The sequence below is a fragment of the Heterodontus francisci genome, unplaced genomic scaffold (genome assembly GCF_036365525.1).
Source record: "Heterodontus francisci isolate sHetFra1 unplaced genomic scaffold, sHetFra1.hap1 HAP1_SCAFFOLD_93, whole genome shotgun sequence".
Lineage (NCBI taxonomy): Eukaryota > Metazoa > Chordata > Chondrichthyes > Heterodontiformes > Heterodontidae > Heterodontus > Heterodontus francisci.
The window spans coordinates 5,117,390-5,138,041 of NW_027140438.1; positions in this window are offsets into that span (position 1 = coordinate 5,117,390).

Genomic DNA, 20,652 nt, shown 5'->3' on the forward strand with positions numbered 1-20,652 from the left:
GTAACGGGTACAGACAGGCGTTTATGTGTCCGCATAAGTGACGCCAGAATGGTATGTTGCTTGCCTGGCGCTCGGGCCAAGGATCTCACGGAATGGCTGCAAGACATTCTGAAAGGGGAGGGTGAACAGTCAGAGGTTGTGGTACACATAGCTACCAGCGACATAAGAGAAAGAGGGATGAGGTGATGCAACAAGTACTTAGGGTGCTTAGTAGCAAATTAAAAAGCAGGACCGCAAACGTTCTAATCTCTGGATTACTCCCAGTGCCACGTGCTAGTGAGTATAGGAATAAGAGGATTGAGCATATGAATGCATGGCAGGAGGAAGGGCGTTAGTTTCCTGGACCACTGGGTCTGTTTCTGGCAAAGGTGGGACCTGTACAAGTTAGATGGGTCGCACCTGAACTGCAATGGGACCAACATCCATGCTGGGAGTTTTGCTGGTGACGTTTGGGGGTGGGAGTGGTTTGACTAATTTGGCAGGTGGATGGGATACAGAGTGGAGGTACAGTAGGGGTGATGGACAGTCAAATATAGACGAGAAACTGAGTGAGAATGGAAGGCTCAGCAAATATAGACCAGGACCCTTGACTGGTTTCCTTCGACATGAATCAATGAGTCGTTCCAAGGCTGGCAGGAGGGTTTATGGGAGACCAGAGAGAACCCCGAAATTGTCAGCACTTTGCAAACAGAAAACCAACATTGCATTGGCAGTGATATTAATAAAACCCTTAGGAAGACAGAAGGAGGCCATTCGGCCCCTGGGACATGTCCCACCCATTCAATCAGGTCAGGGCGAATTGGTTCTTGTCCACATAAAGCTGTCTCGGCTCCGTAAATATTAATACCCTTTCCTAACAAATCTTTGCCAGTAATCAGGAATTAATGCCACTGCCTGTTAACACTCGGGAATTACTTTTCACAACCTCTCTGCCTCTCTACTTCTCATTCCTGCTTCAAGACATTCCTTAAAACTAACCTTTTTGACCAAGCTTTTGGTCATCAGCCTGACTCTCTCCTTCTGTGTGTTTGGTGTCAGATTTTGTTTTATAATGCACCCTGCATAGTATCTTTGGGACATTTAATACTGGCCTTCTCCCTCACCCCATCTCTATGTCTCGCTCTCTCTCTCTCTCTCCTCGCCTCGAAGGCAAGTATATCGTTCCTGAACACCAACATTTAGCAGTTTATCACCATTTGAAAAATGTTCTGTGTTTCTATTCTTCCTGCCGAAGAGAAGAACCTCACATGTCTCCACATGATATTCCAGATTCCAATATCTTGCCCACTCACTTCACCTTTCAATCTTCCTTTGCAGTCTCTTTGTGCCCTGGTCACAGCTTACTGTCCCACCAACCTTTGCATCATCAGCCCATATAAACCCAACATAGGCAGCATTTGAGAGAGGCACTTTTGTTCTGACAAGTATAATGATACAACTGGTTGATATTTTGTACAGGATATTTCGGTATATTCATCGGAGTTGTTAAGATGAAATATCTTTATTAAGAGATTATGGGAACATAGGAAGGTAGGAACAGGATTAGGACATTCAGCCCCTCAAGCCTGTCTCACCATTCAATGAGATCATGGCTGATCCGCAGCCTAACTCCATATACCTGCCTTTGGCACATATCCCTTAATATCTTTGCTTAACAAAAATGTATCTCAGATTTAAAGCCAACAACTGTTCTGGATTCAACCACTGTTTGTGGGAGAGAGTTCCAAACCTCTACCACCCTTTGCGTGAAGAAGAGCTTCCTAACGTCGCCCCTGAATGGACTGGCCCTACTTTTTAGACGATGTCCCCTCGTTTTAGAATCTTCGAACAGTGGAATTGGTTTATCTTTATCTAGCCTATCTTTTCCTGTGAATATCTTGAAGACTTCGATCAGATTACCCCACAACCTTCTAAATTCGAGCGAGAAAAGGCCTAATTTGTGTAATCTCTCCTCGTAACTTAACCCCTGTTGTCCAGGTGTCATTCTCGTAAACCTACATTTCACTCCGTCCAAGGCCAATATATCCTTCCTCAGGTGTGGTGCCCAGAACTGCTCACAGTATTCCAAGTGTGGTCTAACCAGGGTTTTGTACAGGTGCAGCATAACCTCTTTGTCTTTATACTCCAGTCTTCTAGATATAAAGGCTGGCATTCCCTTAGCCTTTTTGAATAATTTCTGCACTTGCTTGTGGCATTTTAAAGATCTATGCACCTGAACCCCCAAGTCTCTTTGGTCATCCACTGTACTTAACCTCTTTCCATTTAGAAGTACCCTGCTCTATTCTTTTTTGGTCCAAAATGGATAACCTCACACTTGCCCACATTGACCTCCATCTGCCACTGTTTTTTTTTCCATTCACCTAGTCTGTCGATATCTCCTTGTAACTTTATGCTATCATCTAGACTTTCTACAATGCTGCCTAACTTCGCATCATCAGCAAATTTGAATATATGACTTACGATGCCATCATCCAAGTCGTTAATGAATAATGTGAATAATTGAAGCACCAACACAGATCCCTGTTGGACACCACTAGTTTCATCCTGCCAATGGGAATACTTAGCCATTATCCCCACTCTCTGTCACCGACCACTCGACCAACTTCCTAACCATGTCAATAATTTGCCCTCAACTCCCTGGGTGTCTACCTTCATTAACAGTCTCTTATGTGGGACTTTATAAAATGCCGTCTCGAAAGTCCATGTAACCCGGTTTCCTCTGGGTGCTCCGGTTTCCTCCCACATGCCAAAGACTTGCAGGTTGAGAGGTAAATTGGCCATTAGCAATTGCCCCAAGTATAGGTAGGTGGTGGGGAAATATAGGAACAGGTGGGGATGTGGTAGGAATATGGAATTAGTGTAGGATTAGTATAAATGGGTGGTTGATGGTCGGCACAGACTCGGTGGGCTGAATGGCCTGTTTCAGTGCTGTGTCTCTAAACTAAACTAAACTAAACTAAACTAAATAACATCCATCGACATTCACCTGTCCAAAACCTTAGTCACCTCTTTAAAAAAAAAGTATCAATGAGATTTGTCAGGCATGACCTCCCGTCATGAATCCACGTTGGCTGTCCCTGATTAACTGAAATTTCTCTCGGCGTCCAGTCACGGTATCCTTGATTATATAGTCCAGCAACTTGCCCACCACAGATGTCAGGCTAACTCATCTGTAATTTCCTTGGTTCCCCCTTTCACTCTTCTTCAAAAATGGAGTGATATGTACAACTTTCCAGCCCAGAGGGACCACTCCTGAATCCAGGTAACTCTGAAAGACTATAGTTAAGGTATCGACAACGTGCTCACCTACTTCCTTTAACACCATCGCATGGAAACCATCAGTATCTGGAGATTTCTCACTGTTTATTTGCATTAATTTCTTTGTTACTGATGTTTTACTGAACGTTAATTGTATTAAGTCCCTGGCACCTATCGGCTATTAATTTTTCGGGATTGCCAGTAAGTTATCCTCCTTTTCAACTGTAAATACTGAGGCAAAGTAATTGTTCAACATGTCTGTCATTCCTGCATTATCAATGACAATATCTCCATTTTCAGCTTTTAGTGAGCCTACATTGCTCTTGGCCACCCGATTTCCCCTTATGTAACTATAAAATTTCTTCTTGCTGATTTTGAAGTCCATTGAAAGTTTCATTTCATAATCTCTTTCAGGAACTCCTTTAAGCTGCTTTGTGACCCTTTGCTGGTCTTTGTGTCTATCCAATTCGGCCGGATCTGTGTTGTGTTTTGCATTTTTGTAAGCCCTTGCTTTTACGTTTGTACTGTCCCTAATCTCTTTGGTTGTTCATGGCTGTTTTTTCTGTGAAGTGGAGCTTTTTCCTCCCTGGGGTATATACTCGCTCTGTTTTACGTTAAATGTTTCTTTCAATATTCTCCACTGTTATTCAGTTGTTTGACCCATAAAGAGATCTTCCCAAATTACTGTGGAAAGTCTCTGTCCAATCCTGGCAAAGTCAGCCCTACCCAAGTCTAAAATTCTTGCAGCTGATTCGTGCATTTCACTTTCAAACGATGCCTTGATTTAAATCATGTTGTGACCACTATTTGATAAATATTCACGCCAGAGAGGATGCTAATTAAATTTGGCTAGTTACTCATAACTAAATCTAGTATTGCCTCTCCCCTTGTTACATCTAGGACACATGGCTGTCGGAAACTATCCCAGACACATTCCCAAAATTCACTGCCTTTCTGACAGATGCTAGTCTGCCTCTCCCAATCGATGTGTAAGTTAAAATCCCACATTAATACGACTTTGCCTTTGTTACACACATGCCTAATTTGTGCATTTATACAATCTGACACCTCAGAACTGCGACCAGGGGGTCTATACACAAAACCTCTTCCAGGTTTAGATCGTTTTCTGTTCCTCAGTTCCACCCATCAAGTCACCATTGGATGAAAGACTCTCCTTCGGTGTCCTATCCCACACAGACAGAAAGACAGCCAAATACACACAGGCAGACTGACATGTCCAGATAAACACACACACACACATAGAAATCCACAGACAGACACAGCCATTCCCAATGACAGAGAGAGAGAGAGAGAGAGAGAGAGAGAGAGAGAGAACGAACCCACACAGAGACACACATATTCACATTGACCAACTTGGAGAGATAAACACAAAGACCTCCCTCTGTGCAAAGAATGTTTTTTACAAACATCAAAATCTCTCTTTTCGCCTTTTATATTTCACTCTCGGGGTTTCAATTAATTGTCAATCTGATTTCACAGGCAGCAGGATAATTTTTGCTTTCCTTTTCTTGTCTTTGGGGTCAGGGGGTAATGGGTCAGTCCCAGAGACTGACAGTCTGTAACCTGTGACCAAGCGCTGTGACCACGAGTGGGGTAGGGGGAGGGGGCAACATGGAGAGGGTCAGTTCCAACCTCTTAAAGGGACCCTGCACCACCAGAACTGCTCCTTCGGTTTAAACCTTCGAGTGAGTCAGGAGGTGTTTGAACAAGGATGGGAACAAAGTGAAATTGAATCTTCCAATATTTATTTGTTCAGCGATGTTAATAAACACCAAATATCTGTCAAGCCCAAATTCACACAAGTAAAATTGTGAATTCAGAATGATAATTATAAAGGAGAAACTATTGTTAATTAATTCCATTTCATTTGCTAAACGTTGTCATCATAACCTTGTTTTGTTCAGGATGTAATATTACAAAGCCCTTAGGAAGAGAGGAAGAGGCCGTTCGGTCCCTCCAGCCCATCCTTTCTCTTTGAGACATTTTATTCTTCACCCTCTCCTTTACTGTGTGTGTCTCTCGGTCCCTCAGCCATTCTCTCTTTCCTCCTTACCCGTCTCTATCCCTCCCGCACCCCATCTCCCTTTCCCTCCCTCACTCTCTCTCTCTCTCTCTCTCTCTCTCTCTCACTCACACACACACACAACGGTTAACTTTAAAAATAGAGAGTTTTTCTTTCGAGCTCTCTTATAAAGAAAAAGAATTCCTTGGCCAAATGCTTAGTAATTCCTGAAGAAGAGAGGAAGAAGACGAGGAAGAACTGTCCCTTTTTGGTTTGGTGTCACAAATGCATGCAGATGGCAGTCAGTAGGACATTTCTGGAAGGTTTCTTTCCAGGCGACGTTGAAGATCAGTCTGATAGGCTTTCCAAGAAAAATATGACAGCAGGGGTTTCTGGCAGGCCTTTCAGTCGGAATGCAACGTCAATTTATGGATCTCTTACATTCGCTTCAAAGTACATCTCAAAGACATGGAACAGGGTGCTTATTGTGACTGCTTGCTTGGCTGGTATTCTCGAGCTGCCTTCAAAACAGGTAACACCCCGAAGACACCGACTAAAGCGAAACCAAAAGCAATATCTCAATGGTCTAGCTCCAGATCCCCAGAAATCCTGACCTGTCAGTTCTCTGGACAAAATCTCCCCCAAGTCACAAAGCCTCTGCTGGGTATTTATCTGAAGACAGGTGGCCTCCAGTAAAGGTTGTTTTCAAATAGGAAAATGAAAAGTAAATCCATAGAATCATTTGCAATTTCCGCAAATAATACAATGCTACAATTGCAAAATACACGAGTCCCCAAAACATTTTAACAGAAATGTAGAAGCGCCGTCAGAACACACACTTTAAAAAGTGCTTTACTGTTTTGCGAACGAGGTGAATAACCTCACAGATCCCCATTATTTTTCAGCTTCCACCTTGTTACCCATTCACTTAAACTGCCGACATCTTTTTTGTCTCAGCTTCACAGAATGCATTTGTGCCTAGCTTTGTATCGTCAGCAAATCCAGAAACATTGCACTCACTTTCTTCGTCTAAGTCCCGAATATAGATGATAAATAGCTGGAGCAACAGCAATGATCATTGCAACACTACACTAGTTACAGCCTGGCAAACTGAAAATGCCCCGTTTATCTCGACTCACGACTTCAGATTAAACAGAGGGCCCGGGTGGAACCAGCGCAGTGAATAGTCAGAAGATTAAACACGGGGCCGGGGGAAACCAGTGCAGTGAACAGTCACAAGATTAGACACAGGGAAAGAGGGAACCTGCAATGTGAATAATCAAAAGTTAACAACACAGGGCCCAGGGGAACATACAGAGTGAATTGTCAGAAGTTGAAACACGGTGCCCAGGGAAACCTGCACTGTGAATATTTACACTATCAAAACACATGGCCCAGGGTGGTCATGCACAGTGAACGATCGCAATATTAAATACAGGCCCTGTCAGGATTCTACACCTTGAATGGTCGCATGTTTACACAAAGGGCTCGGGGGAACCGTCAGAGTGAATTGTCACAAGTTTAATCACTGTGCGCGATCAGGAAACCTGCACAATAAAAATCCACAAGTGTAAAAAACAAGGCCGAAGTGAACCTAAACAGTGAATAGTCACAAGTTTAAACTGAGGTTTCGGGAGCAACGTGCACAGCGAATAGTCACATTTTTAAACACAGGGCCCAGGGGGAACCTGCACGGTGAATAGTCCCAGATTTAGACACAGGGCCCAGGGGAACATTCACAATGAATAGTCACAAGTTTAAAAACAGGGCCAAGGGAATCTGAACAGTGAATAGTCACAATATTGAGCACATGGCCCGGGGGGATCCTGCACACTGATTCGTGTCAAATTTCAACACAGGGCCCAGGGGGAACCTGCACGGTGAATAATCACAATTCGAAATACAGGGCCCGGGACGATCCTTCACAGTGAATAGTCACATGTTTCAACAGAGGGCCCGGGGGATCCTGCACAGTGATTTATGTCAAGTTTAAACACAGAGCCCGGGGAGCCTGCACAGTGAATAGTCGCAGTTTAAACACAGGGCACTGGGGAACCTGCAAAGTTAGCAGTCATATGTTTAAACACAGGGCCCGGGGAATCCTGCACATGTGATTCCTGTCAAGATTAAACACAGGGCCTGGGGGGGATCCTGCACAGTGAAGAGTAACGAGTTTAAACACAGGGCCCGGGGGATCCTGCACAGTGATTCATGTCAAGTTTAAACACAGGGCCCCAGGGGATGGATCCTGCACTGTGATTCTTGTCAAGTTTCAACACTGGGCCCGGGGGGGTGGGGGGGGGGGGGTGGGCGTTGAACATTCACAGTGATTCATGTCAACTTTAATCACAGGGCCCAGGGGATCCTGCACAGTGATTCATGTTAAGTTAAAACACAGAGACAGGAAGCCTGCACAGTGAATAGTCACAGTTTAAACAAAGGGCCCTGGGCAACCTGCAAAGTTAGCAGTCATATGTTTAAATTTAGGGCCTGGGGAATCCTGCACAGTGAAGAGTTACGAGTTTAAACAGAGGGCCCGGGGGATCCAGCATAGTGAATAGTCACATGTTTAAACATAGCGCCCGGCGGATCCTGCACAGTGATTCGTATCAAGTTTAAACACAAGGCCCGGGAGGATCCAGCACAGTGATTCATGTCAAGTTTAAACACAGGGCCCCGGGGGAAACCTGCACAGTGATTCTTGTCAATTTTTAACACAGGGCCCAGCGGGGAACACGCACAGTGATTCGTGTCAACTTTAAACACAGGGCCCAGGGGATCCTGCACAGTGAATAGTCACATGTTTAATGAGAAGGCCCGGGGGATCCTGCACAGTGATTTATGTCAAGTTAAAACACAGAGACGGGGAGTCTGCACAGTGAATAGCCACAGTTTAAACAAAGGGCCCTGGGCAACCTGCAAAGTTAGTAGTCATATGTTTAAATTTAGCGCCCGGGGAATCCTGCACAGTGAAGAGTTATGAGTTTAAACATAGGGCCCGGCGGATACTGCATAGTGATTCGTATCAAGTATGAACACAGCGCCCGGGGGATCCTGCACAGTGATTCTTGTCAAGCTTAAACACGGGGCCTGGGGGATTCTGCACAGTGATTCGTGTCATGTCTTAACACAGGGCCCGGGGGAATCGTGCACAGTGAATAGTCACAAGTTTAAACACGAGGCCCAGGGGTTCCTGCACAGAGATTCGTGTCAAGTTTAAACACTGGACCGGGGGAAAGCCACACAGTGAATAGTCGCAAGATTAAAGTCAGGGTCCGGGGGTAAGCCGCACAGTGAATCGTGACGAGATTAAAAACGCAACCAGGGGTGTACCTGCACAGTGCTCTTACCATTCCCTCTTGTAAATATGATCGCCTAGAGTTGGGCTCTAATTGTGGTGAACTTGCTGGAGCGTTCCAGTTACACCAACTCTGGAAATGAACCGTTTGCTCACAATGGAGTTAAACCTCTTTCTGCACTTTTCAAGGCATATGATGCCAAGAGGGCCAGAACTGCTGGTGTGAACTCCCTGTGCTGCGTCGCAAGCTCAGAAGGTTAGTACAGAAGACCACAGCACTGTGAAAAGTGAGCTGTCCAGGCCTTCGGGTGGGTGCCAGTTACCTTCCAAAGAAGCAGGTTGATGACATTTAAGAACAAAGTAAGTTGCATTAGCATCCAGCACACAACCACCACTACTAAACGAACCACCCCCCGAACGTCTCTATACCCCCAGCATAAGTACAGTGTTCTAAGAGGAGAAGTGGGTGGCGGACGTGGGGTATCTGGGTGCTGGTGATGTAGCTGTAATGGTGTAGACACTAACCCAAATGAGATACCCTCATATTGACCCCACAACCTTCGACACTGAGGAAACACACCATGCGATTCAAGCCTTGCAAAACAATAAGAGGGCATGCGTGGGCTTCAGATGCAAAATTGGCAGTCAAAGCCTACATAGTTGAACAGCCGGCAACCACTCAGTTCGAAGACTCGCATATGAAGAACAGATACGTGGGCAGGGTAGTGGGGAACGACTAACACATGCAAACTTGGAATTCAGTAGAATTACAGGCTTCAACAGAAGACAAGTTCGGAGCAGCCATTGCACAGTGCACCAGCTTGTATTTATACAGTAGCTTTAAGGTAGCAAATTGTCCAAAGGCACTTCACAGGAGCATTATCAAAGAAAAGATGGCACGAAGACAGGGGATATTTAGATCAAATGTCCAAAGGAGAGATTAGAACAAATGACCAAAAACTTGATCAAAGAGGAACGTTTTAAGGAGTGTATTAAAAGTAGGATAGAAAGTGAAGCAGTTTAAAGATGGTATATCGGCTCATCGTATCCATGCTGTTTCTTCACGGAGCTACACAGTCATTCCCACTCCCCCACTCAATCCCCATAGCCCTGGAAGTTTATTTCCGTCACGTTACTGTACAATTTCGATTTGAAATCATTGGTTGTCTCTTCATTCACCTCCCTTGTGGGCAGCAGAATCCAGATCATTACCACCCGCTGCATAAAAAAGTTCAGAATAATATTTCACCTGTATCTCTTGCCCAAAGCCTTCAATCTGTGTCCTGTGGTCCTTGTACCATTAGTTGGTGGGGATGTTGGCCACCTCGAGGACTTCTGTGCTGCAGATACGGTCCTGCCATCTGATGCCAAGGATTCTCTGGAGGCAGCGAAGATGGACTGAATTGAAACATCGCTCTTGGCTGACATACGTTGTCCAGGCCTCGCTGCCGCAGAGCAAGGTACTGAGGACACAGGTTTTATACACTCGGACTTTTGTGTTTTGTGGTCTATATATAAATAGATAGTGTTCAGATGAAAGTCTTTCGCTGAACATGATTGTTTAGTGGCTGTAATGAATGTCATTTTTCATAAGGCCCAATTAAATGTCTTTGCTATGAATCAGACTTTCATTGTAATCTTATTCTCGCAAAACGTCCAAGAGAGTATCAATTCAGTGACAGCCGTGTATCAGCCGCTCTTTAGGGAGGGAGAGAATGGATCAACGTCTGAGAAGATTAGTTTGAAAGAGTACGATTTACGAGCTTCAATGTGTATAGTCAAACGACCATATACTGTCTTTAGAAATTAGGATATATCTTGCAGTTTTGGGTGTGCTGTATCCGACTCGCTGATGCTGGTGTTCCTGGTGAGACTCAATGTCCAAATATTGATGTCTCCAGATTTTCTTAGCAATATGAACGGTTCTGGGATTGTGTGTCGATATTTCCGGGTATTCCATGGAATTGACAGTAATTGAACAGGATCTCTGGGAGTCTGCTTGTATCTTCTGGGGGGTCAGTGTGAATGTCAATGAATTTACAGATCAGGCATCTGTCTGCATTTGTCGAACCCATTCCCACACTTCCGCCCTCACTCCTACCCCTGCCTCCCAGAACATCTTCAGGGATCTCCTTGCCCTCACTTTGCACCCCAGCAGCTTCCACATCCAAAATTTCATCTTCCCCCATTTCCGGCACATCCAGCGTGATGCGACCAACCAAACACATCATCCCCTCCCCTTCATGTCAGCGTTCTGAACGGACCATTCCCTTTGCGACACGCTGGTCCACTCCTCCATCGCCCACCAACTTGTTCCCTTTGCATGGCACCGTCCCATGCAATTGCAGGACGTGTAATACCTTTGACCTTCTCTCTCCTCATCATCCAAGGCGAAAAAGCAATCTTTCCAGTGAAGCAACGATTTACTTGTACTTCTTTCAATTTAGAATACTGATACGACAAGAGTTGATTCAGTCTCACTACTCCACAGGTCACAACATATTCGTAAAGTTTTCCAGCTACCAGAAAAATACCCACTTTAAACACTTTATTTGCACTCCCCCCTACCCCCCACCGCAGAATAAAGCATTCCAAGCCAGATTTCTTTAAACAACAACAAAATTAACACTTTTCAGAAACTATATCTTAAACAATAATGAAACAAATCTATTTTGGAAAAGATTTTATAACTTCTTATTCTTCCTATCTCTTATGCACACACACATATACATGCAATCACCGGTTAACCGGGGGGAAAGGCTTTTCTCTTTCCAACAGTTTCCTGAGAATAATAAAATAACTTGGTCATAATATTCTGGTCAGATATTCCCGGGTCGGTGAGGTGTCCCAGAGTCCAATAGTCGGATGCCACTTGAAATCTCTGCAGGCGGATTCAATGAACAGTTTGTGATGGTTTGGAGTTCAAGGCAATTCGTCTGCAGCAGGCGTCACACAGATCTTTCAGCAAAGGATGTAGCAACAGGCCTACTTGGATTTTGGAGCAGTTGTCTAGCAATATAAGCTTTCTTGAGCTATCTGGGTTTTCTAAAATATAACAGGCAACAGGAATCAGTCTTGAGGCAGAGATTTTTCAGAGACTGGAGGCAATATGATTCTGTTCCTTTAACAATGCAGGGCTTCCTTTCTGCAAAGTAGTTTTCCACCACAGAATGTAGCAACCTCTCTTTTCCGAGGTCTTTTCTCTCTCCAGGGCTCTTTTCCCCTCTCCAAGCAGACCACAACCACACCGCAAATGAAGGATTTTTTTTTTCCAAGAGAGGAAAATCTTACTTTTTCAGATAGTAGCTCTTTTCCTTGTGTGCAAACATAGGGCCCAGCCAGCTCGCTGCAATGCTGCTCAGCTCACTGATCTCTCACAGTGCAAAGTGAAACTAAAACCCGAACAATAAATCATGTGACATTCATCGATATTCCTGTAATTTGCCTGTTGAGCTGCTTGGCAACAGGTGCTGGAAATCTGAACTCAGTTCCAACACCAAGTTTCAGCATCCAATGTTCACAGAAAATCCTTTTGCTCAAACATTTAACATCACACAGAATTATTAGCGTTCAATACAAAAAATTTAATGGTCTTGTGACATTATTGTATTTGCTGCTTGACTACGAGCTTCCTATTACTTGCCATTTTAATTCACCACCCTGCTCTCACACCCACATTTCTGTCCTTGGCCTCCTGCAGTGTTCCAGTGAAGCTCAACACAAGCTCGAAGAAAGCACCTCGTCTTCTGATTAGACACTCTACAGCCTTCTGGACTCAACATCGAGTTCAACGATCTCAGTTCATGACTGCCATTAGTTTTTAAAAAATTTATTTGATTTCATTTTATTTTTAACCATGTGTCAGTTTGGCGAGCTTTTGCTTTTGGACACAGCTTATCATTGCACTGCAATTAATACCCTCTCTGGAGTAATACTATGTCTTTCTGCTACAACTCTTAGCACTCCCTTTTCCTTTTATTCCGTGTTATCTCTGTTATTTCACAAATCTGGAATTAAAAGTTAGTGTAATGGTGACCGTGAACTGATTGTCGATTGTTGAAAAAAATCCATCTGGTTCACTCAAGTCCGTTACGAAAGGAAATCTGCTGTCCTTACCCGGTCTGGCCTACAGTAGAATCCAGACCCACAGCAATGTGGTTGACTCATAAAATGTCCTCTGAGCTTTTCTAGCAAGCCACTCAGTTGTATCAAACCACTAACAAGCCTAAGGAATGGAATGAATCCAGAAGAACCATCCAACATTGACCTAGGCTCTGGAAACACAGCCCTGTCGACTCTGCAACATCCTCCTTCGTATCATCTGGGGGCATGTGCCAAAATTGGAAGGGATGTCCCATAGGCTATGCAAGCAACAGACTGACTTGGTCATACTTATGGAATCATACATAACAAACAATGTTGCAGACACCACTATCATCATCTCCAGATATGTCCTGTCACACTGTAGGGACATGTCCACCGACTCTGGTCGAATAGCGGTATACAGTCAGGATGAAGTTGCCTTGGAAGCCCTCAACATTGAATCTGGACCCCATGAAATCTCATTAAATCAGATCAAACATGGACAAGGAAACCTCCCGCTGATTGCCACCTCGCCTGCATGCCCCCTCCCCCACGCCTTAGCTGAAGAATCAGTGCTTATCCATATTGAATACAAATTGGAAAAAACGCTTAGCGCAGCAAGGGCATAATATGTACTCTGGGTGGGAGACTTCAATGCCCATCAGCAAGAGTGGCTAGGTAGTACCACTGCTGACCAAGCTGGCTGAGTCCTAAAGGGCACAACATCGAGACTGCGTCTGTGGCAGCTACTGAGGGGACCAACAAGAGGGAAAAACCTACTTGACCTCGTCTTTGCCAATCTTCCTGATGCAGATGAATCTGTTAATAGCAGTATTGGTAGGAGTGACCACTACACAGTCATTGTGGAGACGAAGTCCTGTCTTTACATTGAGGTATACTCACCATTGTGCTGTGTGGCACTGCCACCATGCTAAAAGGATTGCAAAACAGATCTAGCAACTCCAAACTGGGTATCCATGAGGCGCTTTGGGCCATCAGTAACAGCAAAATTATATTCGACCACAATGTGTAACTTCATGGCACGGCATATCTCTCACTCTACCATTACCATCAAGCTGTGGGATCAACCCTGGTTCAATGAGAGTGCAGGAGGGTTTCCCAGGAGCAGCACCAAACATACCTAAACATGAGGTGTCCGCCTGGTGAAACTACAACACAGGACTGCTCGCATGCCCAGCAGTGGAAGCAGCGTGCGACAGACAGAACTAAAAAATTCCACAACGAACAGATCAGCTCCTAACACGATGCCTTCCCCACCCGTATTGCCAGCCCTCCTGACTCACAGGCCATCTCCAAAAGGCTTTAAATAGTCAGCCTATTGAATCAGGAAAGGGTTCCACCCACATGACACACAAGAGACTTGTAGAGAAAACAGGTAAGCCCTTTGGTCGATTAACTCCACTTTTCCCACAGTTCATATAAAACGCCTCCTCCCCCCTCCCACAAACTTTTCTTACTCTCTTACACCTATAAGCTGACAGTTAAAAGAAAAATCATTCTTCATACTGTCCCCTCTCACTTGCCTGGATGAGTGCAGGTCCAATAACACAAACAGATCTGCAGTCCTGTCGCATTCAGCCGCGAATGGTGGTGGACAAATGAACAAGTAACAGGAGGAAGAGTTCCCACAAAGATCCACATCCTCACTAATAGGGGAGCCCAGTACATTACTGCAAAAGACAAGGCTGCAATATTTACATCGATCTTCAGCCATAAGTCCAGGGTGAATGTTTCATCTCGGCCTCCTCCTGAGGCCGCCAACATCACAGATGTCAGTTTTCAGCCAATCTTATTCACTCCACGTATCATGAAATAGCTGAAGGCACCGAATACTGCAAATGCTATGGGCCCTGACAATATTCCGGCAATAGTAGTGATAACTTATTTTCCAGAGCTAGCCATACGCCGAACTAAGTTGTTCCAGTATGCCAACAGCAGTGGCATCCACAATGCAATGTGGAAAATTGCCCAAGTATGGCCTGTCCACAAAAAAAAAGGTGAAATCAAACCTGGCCACTTATTGCCTTATCAGTCTACTCTTGATCATCAACAAAGTGATGGGGGGGGGGAGGTGCGGGGTGGTAGGGGGAGTCACTATTCTCAAGCGACACTTGTTCAGCAACAACCAGTTCACTGACGCTCAATTTGGTTCCCACCAGGGCCACTCAGCTCCTGACCTGATCACAGCCTTGGTCCAAACATGGGGAAAAGAGTTGAAGTTCTGATGTGAGGGGAGAGTGACAGCTTTTGACATCGCATCAGCATTTGACTGAGCATGACATTAAGAAGCCCCAGAAAAACTATAATCAAAGGGCATCAGAGGGAAAGATCTCCACTGTTTGGAGTATTACCGAGCACAAAGAAAGTTGGTTGTGGTTGTTGGAGGTCAATCATCTCAGCCCCACGATGAGGAGTTCCTCAGGGCACTGTGCTCAGCTCAACCATCTTCAGCTGCTTCATCAATGAACTTCCATCCATTATCAGGTCAGAAGTGGGGATATTCGCTGGTGTTCAACAACATTTGTGACTCATAATATACTGAAGCAGCCTGTGTCCATATGCAGCAAGACCTGACAACATCAAGTATTGTGTTAATAAGTGGCATGTACTATTTGCACCACACAAGTGCCAGTCAGTAACCATCTCAGACATGGGATAATTTAACCATCTCCTCTTGATGTTCAATGGAATTAGAACTGTTGAAACCCCCACTTGCAATATCCAGTGGGTAACCATTCACCAGAAAGTGAACTGGACCAAACAGGTAAACACTATGGCTACAGGCGCAAGTCAGAGGTTAGGAATTCTGCCGCTAGTACCTCATATCCCGTCTCCCAAATGCATGTTCAACATCTCCAAGGCACATGTCAGGAGTATGATGGAATACTCTTCACTTGCCTGAATGGGTGCAGCTCCAACAACACACAGGAATCTCGAAACCATCCAGGACAAAGCAGCCCGCTTGATTGGCACCCCAGCCACCACCTTCTGCATTCATTCCCTCCAGCACCGATGCACAGTGCAAGTAGTGTGTATCAAGAACAAGGTACACTGTGGCAACACACCAAGTCTCCTTCGAATAGCACCTACCAAAGCCGCTACCACTACTACCTAGAAGAACAAGGGCAGCAGATACATATGAACACCACCACCTGAAACAATCCCCTCCAAGCAACACGCCATCCTGACTTGGAACTGTACCATCGTTCCTTCAATGTCGCTCTGTTAAAATTCTAGCACTCCCTTCCTTACAGCATTATGGGTGTACCTACACTCCCAGGACTGCAGCAGTTAAAGAAGGCAACTCACACCATCTCAAAAGCAATCAAGGATGGTCAATAAATGCTGGTCTCGTCAGGGGCGCCCATTCCCCATAAATGAATAATAATAAAAAAATAATCTCTCCTGCCCGACGTCCTATCGCACATCTTAACTTTATTTCTTCTTGACCCCTTTTTTCACTTCCAAAAAATAAACTATGACATTTCTCATCTTTCCCTGTTCTGCTGAAAGTTCACAGACCTGAAATGCTAATTTTGTCTCCTCAGATGTTGTCAGATCTGTTGAGTATTTCCCACACTTTCTGATTTAAGGTCAGTGTTTATTGGTTTGACGAGTGTCAGATTATTAATAGGGATCCCAGAAAATGACAGTATTGGCAGACAGATCCTCAGATCGCTATTTTCATACGACATCCCCTGAAGCGAAATTCTGAGGAGATCTTGCATGTGTAACATAATTTACATAAGTTATTTGCTGAGTATCAGTGCTTACTGCAAGTTCCTTGGTTAGTATTACAATTTTCAGTATGTTCATGTGTCAGTGCCACTGTTTACAGGATTGATCAGTTCCTCGCAGACACAAGGAATTGACCCAAGTATCTTAAACCTGCACCATTCTGTGCGTGTGCTTCAAGTTTCTCTGACAACCGGTTGCTGTCATCACCCATGTCTCATACTGAAATTGTCAGTCTGTGATATCTGCAAAACACACCTCAGGGGGATGAGTCTATCAGATTGAGAAAGGACCGGATACACCTGCAGAAACCAACGAGAGTGTGGCAGAGTTATCGATGGAGATGGTGAGAGGGGACTGTAACTGCAGTGAGACAGGGACACCAGCAGATGGAGATAGTGAGAGGGGAGACAGGAATTGCAGTGAGACAGGGACACCAGCAGATGGAGATGGTAGGAGGGGGACAGTAACTGCAGTGAGACAGGGACATCAAATTGGGGGATGACAAAAGCACTTCTCCTCTTTGAGAAATATTGTATATTTCCCTCCCACTGCACTGTATCAGCAGCCAGACCTGGAGCCCAGACTGAGAGATGACTCTGTCGTGCCAGTCACTGCACTGTCATCGTGCAGGCAGAATTGGAGACCACACCGAAAGCTGACCATGTTGTGCCTGACATGGCACGGTGAAGCAGCGATTAACATGAGAGGTCTGAGAACAAGTGATTAAACATTGGATGTATTCAAATGGTACCCACACCCCTTCCTCCCACCCCTGCACGCAGAGATCCACGAACATCATTCTTCTCTTACATTTAGCTCAGATCTCCACTGCACCTGGACAGAGAATATCCCTGCATGAGGCATTCACATGCCCACACACTGTGAAGGAACTAACGTTATTAACAAAACAAACTGCATAAATTGACACGGATAAACGTTTAACTAATACTACGTTCACAAATTGCACTCAAATTAATATTCATTCATGGGCCACCTAATAGTGTTTTCCTGAAGGCTATGTGTTTTCTAATTCTAGGTCTGCCCCTTTGATCTCAGCGTGGTGGACGCTTACTGCAGTAATAAAAATGGCACTGCAGATATTTACAACCAGAATTTTCGGCAGTGCGACCGAGAGTGGGACTGACTTCTGGTTGGTCCATCTCGACTAACTTGGTGTTGCCTGCATGGGCATCGAACGAGGGTCTGTCAAGGGCATAGATGCACTTCCCCCTTGAAAGGGGACACCGCCTGCAGCTCCCGTAGCACCGGTCTGCTCCCATGGGGCTGTACATTATAACTCACTGATCTGCATGAGAGAAAACTAAAGGACAGCAGTGAGCCGATCAAAGCTCCTCTCCATTCGAACCACTAAATCTGTCAATGCTGCCTCTCTACTTTTCGAGTCTGGAAGTGATTGTGGAAACCAGTGCCCCAACAGCAGCAGGTTGGGCTTTAATCAAATCTGGCCTGTGTGAGTTGGTGTATGTTTGTTTGTGTGTGTGTGTTTGTATATTTGCCTGGCTCGGTGCCTGGGTTCTGATCGGTGTGTGTGGTGTGTGTGTGGCGTCTGTCTGTATTTGTCTGTGTAGATCTGTCTGGCTTGGTGCCTGGGTTCTGATCGGCGTGTGTGTGTTTGTGTGTGAGTCTGTCTGTCTCTGTTTGTGTCGCTGTGTTTGTATATCTGTCCGAATCAATGCCTGGGGTATGATCAGTATGTTTGTGCATGTGTGTGTGTGTGTATGTATGTGTATGCGTGTGTGTGTGTGTCTTTGAATGTCTGTCTGGCTCACAGACTGCGTTCTGATAAGTGTGTGTGTGTGTGTATCTGTGTGTGTGTGTGTGTGTGGTATGTGTGTGTGGCGCGTGTCTGTATTTGTATCATCTGTCTGGCTCAGTGCCTAGGGTCTGATCGGTGTGTGTGTGAGTTTGTGTTTGCATCTGTGTGCACTTGTGTGTGTTTGCCTTTGTAGATCTGTCAGGCTTGGTGCCTGGGTTCTGATCGGTGTGTGTGTATGTATGTGTGTATGTACATGTGCATGTGTGTGTGCTTCTTTGTATATCTGTCTGGCTCACAGCCTGGTTTCTGATTGGTGTTATTGTGTGTGTGGGTGTGTGTGTCTCTCTCTCTCTCTCTGTCTGTCTGTGTTTATGTGGTTGTATTTCTGTCTGGCTCAGTGCCTGGGCCCTGATAAGAGTGTGTGCGCGATTGTGTATATTTGTGTCTCTGTTTATATGTATGTGTTTCCATATCTGTCTGGCTCAGTGCCTGTGGTCTGATTGGAGTGTGTATGGTGAGTATTTGTCTGTCTGTCTATGTGTGTGTGTGTGTGTGTTTGTATATCGGTCGGGCTCAGTGCCTGGTGCCTGATCTGTGTGTGTGCCTGTGTCTGTGTGTTTGAATATCTGTCTGGCTCAGTGCCTGGGATCCGATCGGTGTGCATTTGTGGGTGAGTGGTGTGTGCCTGTGTTTGACTGTATGTGCTTGCTCATCGGTCTGGCTCAGTGCTTGTGGTCTGATCAGTGATTGTGTGTGTGTGTTTGAGTGTGTATGTATATCTGTCTGGCTCAGTGCTTGTGGTCTGATCTGTGTTTGAGTGCACGTGTGTTTTTGTGTATGTGTGCCTGTCTGTCTCTCTTTGTGAGTGCGTGTACATCTGTCCGTTTCAGTGCCTGTGTACTGATCGGTGTGTGTGTGTTTGTGTCTGTCTGTCTCTTTGTGAGTGTGTGTTTGTGTATCGCTCCAGCTCAGTGCCTGGAGTCTGATCAGTGCATGTGTGTGTGTGTATATCTGTCTGGCTCAGTGCTTGTGGTGTGAACGCTGTGTGTATGTGTGCAGGAGCAGGAGCAGGCCATTCGACCCTTCGAGCGTGCTCCGCCATTCATTATGATCATGGCTGATCACCCAACTGAGTACCCTGTTCCCGCTTTTGCCCCATATCCTTTGATCCCCTTAAACTCAAGAGCTACATCTAACGCCTTCTTGAAAACATAAAATGTTTTGGCCTGAACTGCTTTCTGTGGTAGCGAATTCCACAGGCTCACCACTCTCTGGGTTAAGAAATTTCGCCTCATCTCAGTCCTGAAAGGTTAACCCCGTATCCTTCCACAATGACCCCTGGTTCTGAACTCCCCCACCATCGGTAACATCCTTCCTACATCTGCCCTGTCAAGCCCTGTTAGAAATTTATAGGTTTCTATGAGCTCCTCCTCACTCTTCTGAACTCCAGCGAATATAATCTTAACCCACTTAATCTCCTCTCATACGTCAGTCCTGCCATCCCAGGAATCAATCTGGTAAACCTTCGCTGCACTCCCTCTATAGCAAGAACATCCTTCCTCAGATAAGGAGACCAAAACTGCACCCAATATTCCAGGTGCGTCCTCACCAAGGCCCTGTATAATTGCAGCAAGAAATCCCTGCTTCTATACTCGAATCCTCTCACTATGAAGGCCAACATACCATTGAGTTATTACCACCTGTTGAACCTGCATGCTTACCTTCAGCGACTGATGTATGAGAACGCACAGGACTCATTTCATATTTCCCTCTCTCAGTTTATAGCCGTTCAGATAATAATCTGCCTTCCTGTGTTTACTGCCAACCTGGATAACCTCGCATTTATCCACATTATACTGCATCCGCCATGCATTTGCCCACTCACTCAACTTGTCCAAATCACCCTGAAGCCTCTCTGCATCCTCCTCACTACATATCCTCTCACCCAGTTTTGTGTCATCTGTAAATTTGGAGATATTACATTTAGTTCCCTCATCTAAATCATAAATATATATTGTAAATAGCTGGGGTCCTGACACCGATCCCTGTGGTACCCCACGAGTCACTGCCTGCCATTCGGAAAAAGACCCATTTATCCCTACTTCTTTTTTCCTGTCTGCCAACCAATTTTCTATCCATCGCTATACAGTACTCCCAATCCCATGCGTTTTAATTTTACATGCTAATCTCTTATGTGGGACAATCTCAAATGTTTTCTGAAAGTCCAAATAAACCACATCCACTGCCTCCACCTCATCATGTCTAATAGTTATATCCTCGAAGGATTCTAGTAGATTTGTCAAGAATGATTTCCCTTTCGTGAATATATGCTGACTCTGGCCGTTTCGACCACTATTCTCCAAGTGTTCTGCTATAAAATCCTCAATAATGGAATCTAGAATTTTCCCCACTACCGACGTCAGGCTGACTGGTCTATAATAGCCTGCTTTCTCT